At 39.8% G+C, this 13,703-nt stretch overlaps 1 protein-coding gene across 1 annotated transcript in view; it reads left to right on the top strand.

The window, feature by feature from the left end:
• The window catches only part of LOC150075035 (tensin-2-like), a 737,845-nt gene that overhangs the window by 262,305 nt on the left and 461,837 nt on the right, over positions 1 to 13,703 (top strand). The window lies entirely within an intron of this gene.

Here is a 13,703-nt window from a genome sequence, read left to right as displayed (position 1 = left end):
GGATAAAAATATGTATCCACCTTTAGAGCCATTGAGCTCAAGACGAGACAACATAAATGACAATGATAATGACTTCTCTCAACCCAAGAGGCTGAGAACAACCCCTCAAGAGGAGATACCATCATTCCTCATTCTACACACTCTCTCTCAGAGCAGCCTCTGAGTAAATTATCGCCATTCCGTATACAAAAATGTATTGAGTCTGCTGCAGGTTCACCGAAAACGGTAAGGCAACTTCAGTCCGGGGATATTCTTGTAGAGACTAGTAAATCTCAACATTCTGCAAAATTATTAAAGCTGACTACCTTTGGTGGACAATCAATAAAGGTCACTCCCCATGCTACCCTAAACTCCTCGAAGGGGGTAATTGCAGAATGGGACTTATTAAATGTATCAGAAGAGGAAATAGTCCAAGAACTCCGAGAACAAAAAGTAATCCAAGCAAGGAGAATTCTGACTCGGAAAGATGGTATCCTTGTTCCCACAAGGAGTATAATCCTCACTTTTAGTTCTCCTATCCTACCAACATCTGTTAAAGCTGGCTATCTTCATTGCCGTGTGCGTCCTTATATCCCGAATCCAATCAGTTGCTATAAGTGCCAAAAATACGGACACTCCCAAACTGCATGTAGAGGTGAGGCAATATGTCCAAATTGTGGATCAAAGGATCATAATCAATCTGAATGCACTGCTACTTCTCAATGCCCAAACTGTAAAGGTAATCACCCGGCTTTTTCGAAAATATGAGAATTATGGAAACAAGGGAAAAAAATCCAAAAATATAAAGTCACATACTCAGAGGCAAGAAGAGAAATACTCAAAACAGAACTAAAGTGTACATATGCCATTGCTGCTAAACAATTTCAGTCAGTAGGTATTCAAACAGATGTTACAGTTCCTCCAAATCTATCCATCGCTGATTGGGCACGTTCCTTGCTCTCTGCTTCCAAACAGTGTCCTTCTCAACAAAAAGCTGAACAAGCCAGTAACACCCCAATTACCATTCCAACCGACGTGCCTCAAACAGCAAAACCAAAAGTGGCAGAAACTAAAGTACTGAACCCACCAGTTTCAACGGGCATGGATGTTGACCAATGCAGTGAAACAGATGATGGCATATTAAAACTTCATGCGACTGATGAGATGGACGTCACACGTCCCTACTTTCCAGAGAAAGCGAAATCGGATCGAGGCAAGCAACTTTCAACTAAAAAGCAGTCAGAAACAAAAATAAACAACAAAACCACTTAATGGAAAGATTCCTTCAATGGAATTGTCGAGGCTTTCGCAATACAAAAGACGATTTATATGACCATCAACCGGCATGATCTAGCAGGCATATCCCTACAGGAAACCTACTTAAATTCACGAGTTTGTCCCACCATTAAAAATTACACCATCTTCAGACGAGATAGGAGAATAGACTCGCCAGCCCGTGGAGGAGTGGCAATTCTTGTTAGAAACAACGTTCCATCGAAACATATTGCTCTTCAGACCCCTTTTGAAGCAGTGGCAGTGCGTATTGTAATTGGCATCACTCTTACAATAGCATCAATATATATCCCTCCTAATTTCTTTTTCACTTCAGACGACCTAGAAAATCTAATAGACCAGCTACCATCTCCGTTCTGCTTGCTCGGAGACTTCAATGCACATCATTCGCTGTGGGGATCTCCAACAATTGACAAGAGAGCTAATAGAATCCTTTCTTGATGCTTATCAACTCACCATTTGAAATACTGGCGAGCCAACCTACATTCATTTTTCTATGAATGTAGGTTGGACTGGATCCATGAGTTCAATAGATCTCTCGATCTGTTCTCCCTCCATATATACTATTATGGAGTGGTCTGTTCTTGACAGTCCACTGAACAGTGATCACCTACCAATTCTCTGCAAACTCCAAACACGAGCAAACTCCCCTTCCCCACGTCGCTCCATTTGGAAATTCCGTAGGGCACACTGGAGTGAATATGCCTCTCATGTTCAGTTAGATGATAAAATAATACAATCTCAGACCATAGAAAATGTCACGGAACACATTACTACTCAAATATTACTAGCTGCAACAATTGCAATACCAAAATCTTTACCGGGGAAATGTAAACACAGTAACTACTGGTGGAACCAGGATTGTATGCATGCGAAACGGGAAAAAAACAGATCTTGGAATTTATTTCGTAAATTCCCACAACTAGTAACCTAATTAACTTCAAAAGACTGAGAGCCAAGTTCCGCAAAATAAGAAGAAATGCAAAGAAAGAAGCCTGGATCAACTTCTCCTCAAGTATAAATAAGGACACAGATAGTAGAATCATTTGGAGGAAAATTCAAACGCTCAATGGGAAATATGTCCAGTCCCCAACTACAATACTAAATTGGGAAGGGAAGGAGTTGTCATCACCAGCAGAAATAGCAAATGCCTTAGCGGAATCATTTGCCAGCATATCAGCAATATCCACCTTTAACCCAACCTTTCAAAGAATTAAAGAATCTGCAGAAAAGCGTAAGATTAATTTTTCTACGGCAGTTTCACATCCATACAACCATCCATTCACATTAGCAGAATTACTATGGGCACTCAATAAAACACCCAATAGTGCTGCTGGGCCAGATGGGGTCTATTATATAATGCTAAAGCAACTTGACAACATAGCAAAAAGAACATTGTTAAAATATTACAACCGTATTTTCTTAGAAAATACTTACCCACTCTCCTGGCATCATTGAATTGTTTTAGCCTTCCCGAAGCCAGGAAAGGATCGTACCTTTCCGCATAACTATAGGCCAATTTCACTGACTAGTTGTCTAGGAAAAGTCCTTGAAAAAATGGTTCACAGGCGGCTAACATGGTTCCTGGAAGCAAACAACTTACTAAACAGCAGCCAGTATGGATTTCGAAAGAACCGGTCCACGCTAGATGTGATGATAAAAGCAGAGGCAAACATCCGAAATGCCTTTATAAGGAGAGAACATCTAGTCATGATTAATCTCGATATTGAGAAAGCCTTCGATACCACCTGGCGATGTGGTGTACTAAAAGATCTCCATTCTTTCGGCTTGAGAGGTCAGTTACCTCAATTCATACAAAATTTTCTATGCAACAGAATGTTTCAGGTAAGGTATATGAACAATTTATCCAAATCATTTGAACAAGAGGAGGGTGTACTGCAGGGTTCTATTCTAAGTCCAACATTATTTGCAGTAAGAATTACAAACATGACACGGGAAGTACCAAATACAGTAGAATCGTACATGTTTGCCGATGACCTCATTATCTCCTGTCAATCCCAAACTATGAACACCATTGAAAGACAACTTCAAATTTCCATAGCTAAAATAGAATCATGGACATTGCGGAATGGTTATTCTTTAGCCGAAAAAAATCCACTGCAATTCACTTTTGTAAAAAACGAAAACTCCACCCAGATCCAGAAATATTTTTAAAAAACAGCCTGATACCTGTCACTAACAATTTTCGTCTGTTGGGGCTACATTTAGATAATAAACTTAATTTTGCTTCCCATGTATCTTACCTTCGAACCACGTGTATTAAAAAACTGAATATCCTACGAGTTTCCGCCATGTCCTTTGGTGCTGACAGAAGTTCTCTTAACGAAACAGGCCTACGCGCTCTGGATTCATTAAGAAATTTATTATAGTTACACACAGAGCGTACAAATAAAGAAGAAATATATGAGCTTTCGGCTATATGGTAGCCTTCATCAGAATTAAAAATACATGAATGGCAGTTGGAATGAAGATGTGCACTGCCAGGTGCGTGAGACGCGAGGTTTAATTGTTTGTTGACGTCTGTGGCTGTGACGCATGATGACGTGGCCAGCGCTTGTCCAATGATAGAACTACTGACTCTGTGATCGGGTTGACTTGGCAACCACTGTTCCTGTTCAAGGATTTATCCGAAGATTTTATATTTAACGATTCCAACCAGGTACGTTTTAGGTAATGGTGGGATCTGTCTACCACCACGACATCGCGGTGTGGGTCGATGTCGTGGTGGGTTGTCCAGACATGTTCGGCGATAGCTGAGTGTTCTATATCCGCTAAACGGATCGCTCTTTTGTGCTCCGAGAGACGTTTCTCGAGTCGACGTCCAGTCTCTCCAAAGTAGCAGCTAGTGCAGTCACGGCAAGAGATGCGGTAGACCAAACCGCTCTGCAGAAGGGTGGGGACAGGTGTTTTCACGTTGGAAATGAAAGAACGCAGTTTCTTGCCTGGGAGTTGGATGCACTTTATTCCGTGCGTTCTCAGGATTCTACCGATCTGTTGTGACAGGTTGGGGTAGTATGGGATGAATGCCCTCGTGGATGGCTCGTCACTGTTGGTGTTGTAGCTGGTCGTCACGATGTCACGTGTCTGTAGATCACACCTGTCGAGGACGTCAATGGGGTAGCCACACCTCGTAAGGTCTACTTTGACCCTAGTGACCTCTTTGCGTCTTTCATCAGCGGAGCTGGAGTGTGTCCAGGCGCGAGTAAGCAAGGTTCGGGCAGTGGAGAGGAGGTGGCCTCGCGCGTGTGCTGACCGGAAGTTGGTGAACTGGCCAGCACACATGGGCTTACGATAAACTGTAGTCCTCAGGTATGTGCCTTCACGTCGGACAAGTGTATCTAGGTATGGTAAAGAGTTGTTCGACTCCAGCTCAATCGTGAATTTTATGAAGGGCGATAGTGAGTTGAGGTATGATAGAAGTCGCTGACCTGAGTCTCTAGGGATGACCACGAACACATCGTCAACATAGCGACACCAAAAGGCGATGTGATCTGGTGCGTGTGCAAACGCACGTCCCTCTAACTCCTCCATCACGATGTTTGCTGTGACTGAGCTGACAGGGGAACCCATGGCCGTGCCATGTATCTGCTGGTAGACTGAGTCATTAAATATGATCGCACCCCCTGTTAAGCACAGTCTGAGGGCGGCGGAAATGTCATCGGGTGTGAGACCAGTTCTTTCGTTGAGGGTTCTATCATTGTCCAAGAGTTGTTTTGCACAAGAAATGGCAAGTTCCACAGGGATGGAGGTAAAGAGCGATATGACGTCGAACGATGCCATAACTTGATCCTGCGAGATGGATACAGTGCGAATCCTCTTTATGAATTCAACACTGTTGGAGACGGTGTGGGTGGTCTTGCCAACTAGAGGAGAAAGAAGTCTCGAGACAAATTTAGACAGCTCGTAAGTCGGTGATCCACAGCAGGATACAATTGGTCTCAGTGGTGTGTCTTCTTTGTGCACTTTCGGTAGGCCGTAAAACCGTGGGATCTGACATCCGGAGGCACGGAGGTGATTACGGGTTGACTGTGTGATCTTCCCTTGTTTCAGCCAACTGTTGATGAGGATATTCACCTCTGATTTGCACACGCACCAGATCACATCGCCTTTTGGTGTCGCTATGTTGACGATGTGTTCGTGGTCATCCCTAGAGACTCAGGTCAGCGACTTCTATCATACCTCAACTATCGCCCTTCATAAAATTCACGATTGAGCTGGAGTCGAACAACTCTTTACCATACCTAGATACACTTGTCCGACGTGAAGGCACATACCTGAGGACTACAGTTTATCGTAAGCCCATGTGTGCTGGCCAGTTCACCAACTTCCGGTCAGCACACGCGCGAGGCCACCTCCTCTCCACTGCCCGAACCTTGCTTACTCGCGCCTGGACACACTCCAGCTCCGCTGATGAAAGACGCAAAGAGGTCACTAGGGTCAAAGTAGACCTTACGAGGTGTGGCTACCCCATTGACGTCCTCGACAGGTGTGATCTACAGACACGTGACATCGTGACGACCAGCTACAACACCAACAGTGACGAGCCATCCACGAGGGCATTCATCCCATACTACCCCAACCTGTCACAACAGATCGGTAGAATCCTGAGAACGCACGGAATAAAGTGCATCCAACTCCCAGGCAAGAAACTGCGTTCTTTCATTTCCAACGTGAAAACACCTGTCCCCACCCTTCTGCAGAGCGGTTTGGTCTACCGCATCTCTTGCCGTGACTGCACTAGCTGCTACTTTGGAGAGACTGGACGTCGACTCGAGAAACGTCTCTCGGAGCACAAAAGAGCGATCCGTTTAGCGGATATAGAACACTCAGCTATCGCCGAACATGTCTGGACAACCCACCACGACATCGACCCACACCGCGATGTCGTGGTGGTAGACAGATCCCACCATTACCTAAAACGTACCTGGTTGGAATCGTTAAATATAAAATCTTCGGATAAATCCTTGAACAGGAACAGTGGTTGCCAAGTCAACCCGATCACAGAGTCAGTAGTTCTATCATTGGACAAGCGCTGGCCACGTCATTATGCGTCACAGCCACAGACGTCAACAAACAATTAAACCTCGCGTCTCACGCACCTGGCAGTGCACATCTTCATTCCAACTGCCATTCATGTATTTTTAATTCTGATGAAGGCTACCATATAGCCGAAAGCTCATATATTTCTTCTTTATTTGTACGCTCTGTGTGTAACTATAATAAATTTCTTAGAAGTTCTCTTCTTCATCTCTATAGAGCTTTAATAAGATCGCACTTAGATTATGGATCACCTGTCTATGACTCCGCTAGGAACAGTTCCCTGTTACATCTGAACACCATACAGCATAGTGCCCTTAGGATAGCTGTGGGAGCCTTCAGAACATCTCCGATCTGCAGTGGAGGTTCATTTGCCTGTATATTGAGGCAAATGAACCTCCACTGCATCTAAGGAGAAAATCCTTATTATGTAACTGTGCACTAAAGATTAAGAGTATTCCATCACATCCTAGCTGGCAGCACTTGTTCGACACTAAATACACCATGCTGTATCAAAATAAACCTAATGAGAATCGCCCCGCAGGGCTTCGACTGCAAGAGCTCATGATCAGTTGGAACATTAATTTTCAGAATGGCTTCCAAGACCTTTGTACTCCTGAACCTCCCTGGACTGAATTCGTACCCCACTGTGACAATTTCTTTTTAAGATGGGGGAAGACATCCCTGGCTAATACAAATTTTCAACAGCTCCATAAATCGCATTCCTTGGAAAACTCAGGAAAAGTACATATCTATACTGATGGCTCCAAAACAGATACAGCCGTACTGCAGCAGTTTCTTCCAACTTCTCAGTAGCTGTGTCTCTTTCCACTGAATGCGGTATCTATACTGCAGAATTATTCACAATAAAACTGGCTCTAAATAACTATGATTTTTAGTGTTTCTCACCAACCATGGAATAAAACGAAAGACGAAAAACCCAAATTTTAAAATATTTAATATTTACAATAAATTATTTACAAACAAAATACCATATTACTGATAGTAATTTTAAAATAAGACAACGGTGATATACAGGATAATAATGAAATACCGAATTTAAAATACAATAAAATATACTAGGTTAAAAGCGCTAAAATACTAACTGAAGCTTTCAAAGGCTTCTGCCTTCTTTCTCAACAGTGTACTTCTATTCTGCGGTGCATCATTAAATACCAGCAGGTTCATGGTGTGTCTCACGTGAACGTGTACTGTTCCCGTCAGAACCGGAAGTGGCTCGGGAGCGTTTCAGGCAAAAACGTTCATCCCCTCCAAGGATTACCGCCTCAAAGAGGGGATGAATGCATGTGCCCCTATCTCTATTTATATTTTTCTCAGTAGAACTAATTCGCAAGCTCTCGAGCCAGTTGCGGTCCCAAAATCTATGCGCCCGATCAGTGATGACCGCTTCATCTGGGGAGATTTGACGTTGCTTCTCCCAGAAATGTTCAGCTACGGCGGATTTACCATAGTCTGCATTTCTTATCGCATTTGTGTGCTCCCCCAGACGATCTTTGAGATGCCGTTTTGTTTCTCCCACATAACACTCCCCACATTCCGGGCATTTAATACTGTATACGACCCCACTTATATTTTCATTTAAGACAGGGTCCTTCACCTATGACACGATTGTGTGCAGCTTCCTGCCTGGGAGCTGCACACAACGTGTCTGGTAATTCCTTAATACGCGAGCTAAACGCTCGGATAAACCCGGATAGTAGGGAATGTATGCGGTGGCTATTGGCGTGAAGGACTCACTTCTACTCTGCCCTCCACTAATTATTTCTCTATGATCCTCCGGGGGTAGCCACACTTCAAAAGATCCGCCGTAAGATCCGAGCGTTTAGCTCGCGTATTAAGGAATTACCAGACATGTTTGTGAAATAACTAAATTTAATACATGTGCACAACAATGAACAAAGATCATGCATGGATATTTCTTTCTTACTCTGGACTGAAATCCATTCAATTTCTTGGCTATTTTACCAGCACCATCATAAGTTTGAGCAATTAACTTATTCTTGCAGATCACATTTTCAGTACTCTGAAAACCATGGTCAGCTAAGGCACTTGCTGAATGCTTTACACTCACATCTGTAAAACCAATAAATCATTCTATGACAGCATTATCCTTAGTAATGAACTGCAAAATGGTCGACAGTTGTGAATAATTCAACACATTCCCGGGCGGAACCACGTTTTTTCTCACAAATAACCCTTCTAAGTACAAGGTTGAAGTGAAAGGTCCTTTAAGCACTTCAGATCACAACTTGGTGATTGTCTCTTCTCCAATGGAACCTTTATCTCATGCCTATTCCCAACCTCGTTTTGTTTGGCATTACAAGAATGCAAAATGGGATGACCTGGGATTTTCTAGGCAAAATGATATATCTCTTTTGGGGATTACCCTGACTTCTAATCTCTCTTGGCACAAGCACATTACAAATATTGCTTCCTCTGCATCTAAAAAACTTGGTTTTCTCTTTCGCTCTCGGCGTTACTTTTCTCCCAAACAGCTGCTCACTCTGTATAAATCGCAAATCCGCCCTGCCATGGAATATTGTTCCCACATCTGGGGTGGTGCCCCCAAAACCTCTCTCAGGCTTCTTGATTCCATTCAGAAGAGGGCAGTTAGGTTAATTAATGATTCATCTCTAACAGAGTCTCTCCACTCGCTTTCTCATAGACGCACTGTTTCTGCTGCATGCCTCTTCTACAGATACTTCCATGGGCACTGTTCTTCTGAATTGGTTTCTATAATTCCGCTCTCTCTTTCAAAAGAGTCCAAACACCTGCCGCCACCTGCCAACATCCATTTACTGTCCAACTTCAAACCCACAGAACCAACTTTTCATCTTCCTCATTTATTCATTCAACTGCCGTTTTCTGGAACAACCTTCCTTCATACGTATTTCCTGAAAATTACAATCTACAGAAGTTCAAGTCCAATATCAAAAAAATCTTCTTTCGTCCTCTCAACCTCCAACCCAAGCATGGTACTAAGTACTATAGGTTATAATACCTCTCGTGTTTGGGGTTCTCATAAAAAAAAAAAAAAAAAAAAAAACATCAGAAGTCTCATTGAAAGGAATTGTAACAGACTCTTTAATTTTAGTTTGTATTTCAATTCAACTTAACCTTTTAAATTGCATCTATCATGTCATTTTGAATTCTGTTTGATAGCTGTATTTAAGTGATTTGCCAATCTTTTATCATATAGACTTACAAGTTGATATGATAAAATATTGTAAATATAGATTCACAACTTCCACATAATTTCCTAGAGTTTTGAAAGTATCAGCTTCAGAATGACCATGAAATGACAATTCTTGGAAACCTAGGAATATAATTACATAAATCATATATATATATAGCCTTTGCAATATATCTCTATTTTTGCTAACCTTTTCATTATGCCACTGTATATGAAGTTTTCTTTTTGCTCCTTCGATTTCAGTTCTATATACACATTACTGAATGATTTTAGATCAACTCAGGATTTTATGCTTATTTGATATCATTTATGTTTTTGCAAGGTAGTGTGTAAATTGTTTAAATAATTGTATTCTTTTTCATTTCAAACATTTTTTTCTGAAAAAAATATCAAGCATGGTCAGCAGAACATCTTACCTAATTCTGCACTTCTGGTTAACCATGTTTTTTCCTCATACATGCTACTCTGAAAATGACAAACAAAATTCATACCTTCAGTATACAAATTAGATAAATTTGGTGTTCCCTACGAATTATCACTGTTGCTTTCTTCTCTTTGAAAAATATTATTCAAAAGTTTTGCAAAAATACACATTTCATCAGCCATTATTGGTTATGTAGTCAAATTCACATTTATTAAAACTTCCCTGTCTATTTGCCCAATGTCAACATACCATCATAAAAGCCATTGTAAACTGAAAAAGCTATATGATAGCAGCATGACCCTTGCAGTATTTTTCTGTGCATATGTGACATCATCATGCAGTTGATGGTGCTTCTTTTCTATGTATGTGAGTTATGCTAAAACTTTTCAGCTTTTTTGAGAGTTTGGAGAGGAAAATTTTAGCTTTCTGAAACCTCAGAGAGGCAATTTTTGTATATTTATTACCATTCTTATTTGAAACGGGACTTAAAATATTGAGTATTGTTTTAAACAAACAGTTTGAATTTAATAGCTAAAGAAAAATATTTTTACTATTAAAAACACACAAATAGAAATTTAAACAGTGCAATTGGCATTACTGGTGATGCAGTTTATGACTTTCATGCCTGGAATGCATACCAATGATATTTATATATTATTACCCCCCACCCCTACCCCCCACACGTGAAGGGTACTAAATATATAGTATTTAATATTGAGCATAAGTTAAATGTTAAGAAGACAGAAAATACTTGTTGACAATATGATGAAAAATTTGGCTTTTTGACTCGATTTGGCTCCTTCATCTCACCATCATATTATAGTTGGTAGCTTAGAGTTTCACCCTCTTTTCTTTTTGCAAAATATAGTAAAACTACTTTAATTTCATTAAAGAATACAGCCATGTATTCTTTAATGAAAATATTCTTCTCGGGTGTTTACACCCGAGAAGAATATTTTGCCATAATTTTTCAGATAGCCGCACAAAAAGAACAACTTTATTCTGCTGATTTTCATTTCTTATTGCAGTGCATACATTACAGCCCCGGGATGAACTGTATTCTCAGTTCAGAAAGCAACAGCTATTAATAAAAGAACTTGAAGTTTATTAAAAAATAATACTTTATTTTCAAAGAAAATAAATTACAAATTTTCAACTCCTAACTCATATTGCCGATACAGTTGTTAGTAAAGCCCATCTTACCCTGTCAATAAGTTAGTAAAGACTGCTTTCCTTGTCAACGACGATTACAAAAGATCAATGAGAGACAAATGCAGGCCCCCCCCTGCGGCCATTAGCTAATATAATAGAGGTAGCACTTGCTGATCCAGATGCCTCCTAGAGAGTTACTAATGAGTTCATTCTAGTAATATTTAGCGGTTGGCCTGCAAAATACCATTTTAGGGCTGGATTCACGAAATATAAGCAATATTGGATCTCACAATAATGCAAGAAAAGTAAGCTTATATAGCATCGGCCAAAAGAAAAATCCCATTTCACTTATCCATCCCCTCAATAGTTTGTCTAATTCTTCCTTGAATTTATTCAAACTATCCACTTCTACAACAGTGGGTGGAAGCCTTTTCCAGCAATCAACCACCCAATAGCTGAATGCAAACTTCCACGCATTTATTCTGAAACAATCTTTCCTCAATTTGAATTTATGCCCCTTCCCCACATAGGCTGAACATAAATTCAAGTTGAGGAAGGATGGTTGCAGGATAGATGTGCAGAAGTTTGTCTTCAGCCAATAGGTGGTTGATTGCTGGGACAAGCTTTCATCCATTGTTGAAGTGGATAGTTTGAATAAATTCAAGGAAGAACTAGACAAACAATTGGAAGGGATGGATAGGTGAAATGGGACTTTTTTCTTTTTTTTTTGGTTGATGCTTTATAAGCTTGCTTTCTTGCATCATCTGTCACTATTAATACTAAAAATAGCAGTAAAAAGGAGAGGAGAGAGCATACAGCCTTTGGGAGGAAATACTCTGTTTTAAAGAAGGCTGACAATTCTAAGATAGCAAACAGACTTAAAGCAATACCACCACTTTGCTTATTGCAAGCTTGCAGTGGTGAAACCCACACATATTTCCTGATTGAAGTGACTCTGGCCATACATTTTTCCAACACGTATTTAATGTTGACACTTTTACTTGTTTGAGCAATAAAGCTAAGAGGCCAATACAGTCCACAATTGAAAAATGTTTCCATGCCTCCCTCACTTCAATTTTCTATCAATTCAATTCGAAATCAATTTTTTGACAAAATCCATTGTAACAATTTTCTGATGTAATGAGTTTCAAAGGTAGATATAATACTTTGATCTAATTAAAGAAGTTGTACTAGGTTGTTGGAACATTACTTCAACATTTGGATGACTTATCTTTTGGATAGCCTGGCACGTTATCCAATAGTAATAAAACTTTGAAATCTAGATTTTTCCACAAGTTCAACTAGCACAGAACCTAACACAGGGATTTTCCAATAATATTTTTTGCATAATGATTAGCAAGCCAAAAGCAGGGATTCACAAAAAAGAATGGAAATTTTTAAAAATTACATCCAACATAATAGCAGAGTTTTTCTCTGCAAAAAAGCTCAAAAATACTGTGTTATGCGAGGTTGCCACACTTTATCATATCAATTATGTTAGAGCGAAACCATGTTGTAGAATACCGTGTTATAAGGGGGTAGCTTGTAATTGGCTTTACAAGCTTCCTGTTTTACTTATTCTATTATTTTTTTTCAGTTTGTTTCATCTTTATTAAACACTCTTCTTACATGCACAAAATTATAACTTATTTCTGTTTTTGATTATTTAATTTTTTTTTGTCCTCACCTTTTTCCCATTATATATATATATATATATATATATATATGAGGTCAGCATTTTTACTGTTTTGCCGTGAAATTTTACAGCCGGATGCCCTTCCTGATGCCAACCCTCACCTTTATCTAGGCTGGGGATATGCAGTGGTCATTCGCTGACCTTCCACATCCTCTGTATTTGGTGGTCACGGGCTCGAACCCCGGTCTAATCAGGAAGCGTGTGCTACGCACTGCTGCTCCTGCCCACCTGGCTATGGAGGTGCTTTTTTGATTATTTAATCTGCACTCTAAATTTTCTCTCTCTCTCTATGAACTTATCATAACTTTTCTTTTTGGGTAACTAATTTTCATGCCAAATTGTGTATAACCTTTATTTAAATTATTTAGAGATTCTTAAAGGTTCTGAGATATTATTTAACATCTCACTATTGTTAGCATACTATAATGATCCAGTTTTTACAGCTACCATGCTTAACTTTGTCAGTTAATTACATTCTTTTATTATATGAGTATAAATTTAGAGCTATAAAGCTTAACTGCAAAAGGAATTGTAGAAATTGTGGAATATGTAGAAATATTGTAAAAATTGTGCAGAGACATTCATTCTGTATATGGTTTTTATGGCAAATTGAACTTTGCATATAGAAACATCATACTTCTCGTACTGTGAAGCAATCCAGTGAGTTATCTCATTCTTAATCTTTAAATAAATTGTATTTCTCCATTATACTTCTTATTATGAGGAAGTGCTATTTATTCAAAGGTAAAAAAGTGAGTTTATAACCAATTTCGATATTCTTCTATGTGCAGACTTCAGTTTAGTGTTATAGCTACGTAAGAATGATTCTTTTGAATGACTTATACTGTCATTTTATTAAATGATCCATTAAAATTACAAAAAGAAGT

This window comes from Mastigoproctus giganteus, chromosome 14, assembly GCF_048544385.1.
Source record: "Mastigoproctus giganteus isolate SK-2022 chromosome 14, ASM4854438v1, whole genome shotgun sequence".
Taxonomy (NCBI): Eukaryota; Metazoa; Arthropoda; class Arachnida; order Uropygi; family Thelyphonidae; genus Mastigoproctus; species Mastigoproctus giganteus.
The sequence above is the reverse complement of the archived record's forward strand: the minus strand, read 5'-3'. Positions and strand labels throughout refer to the sequence as shown.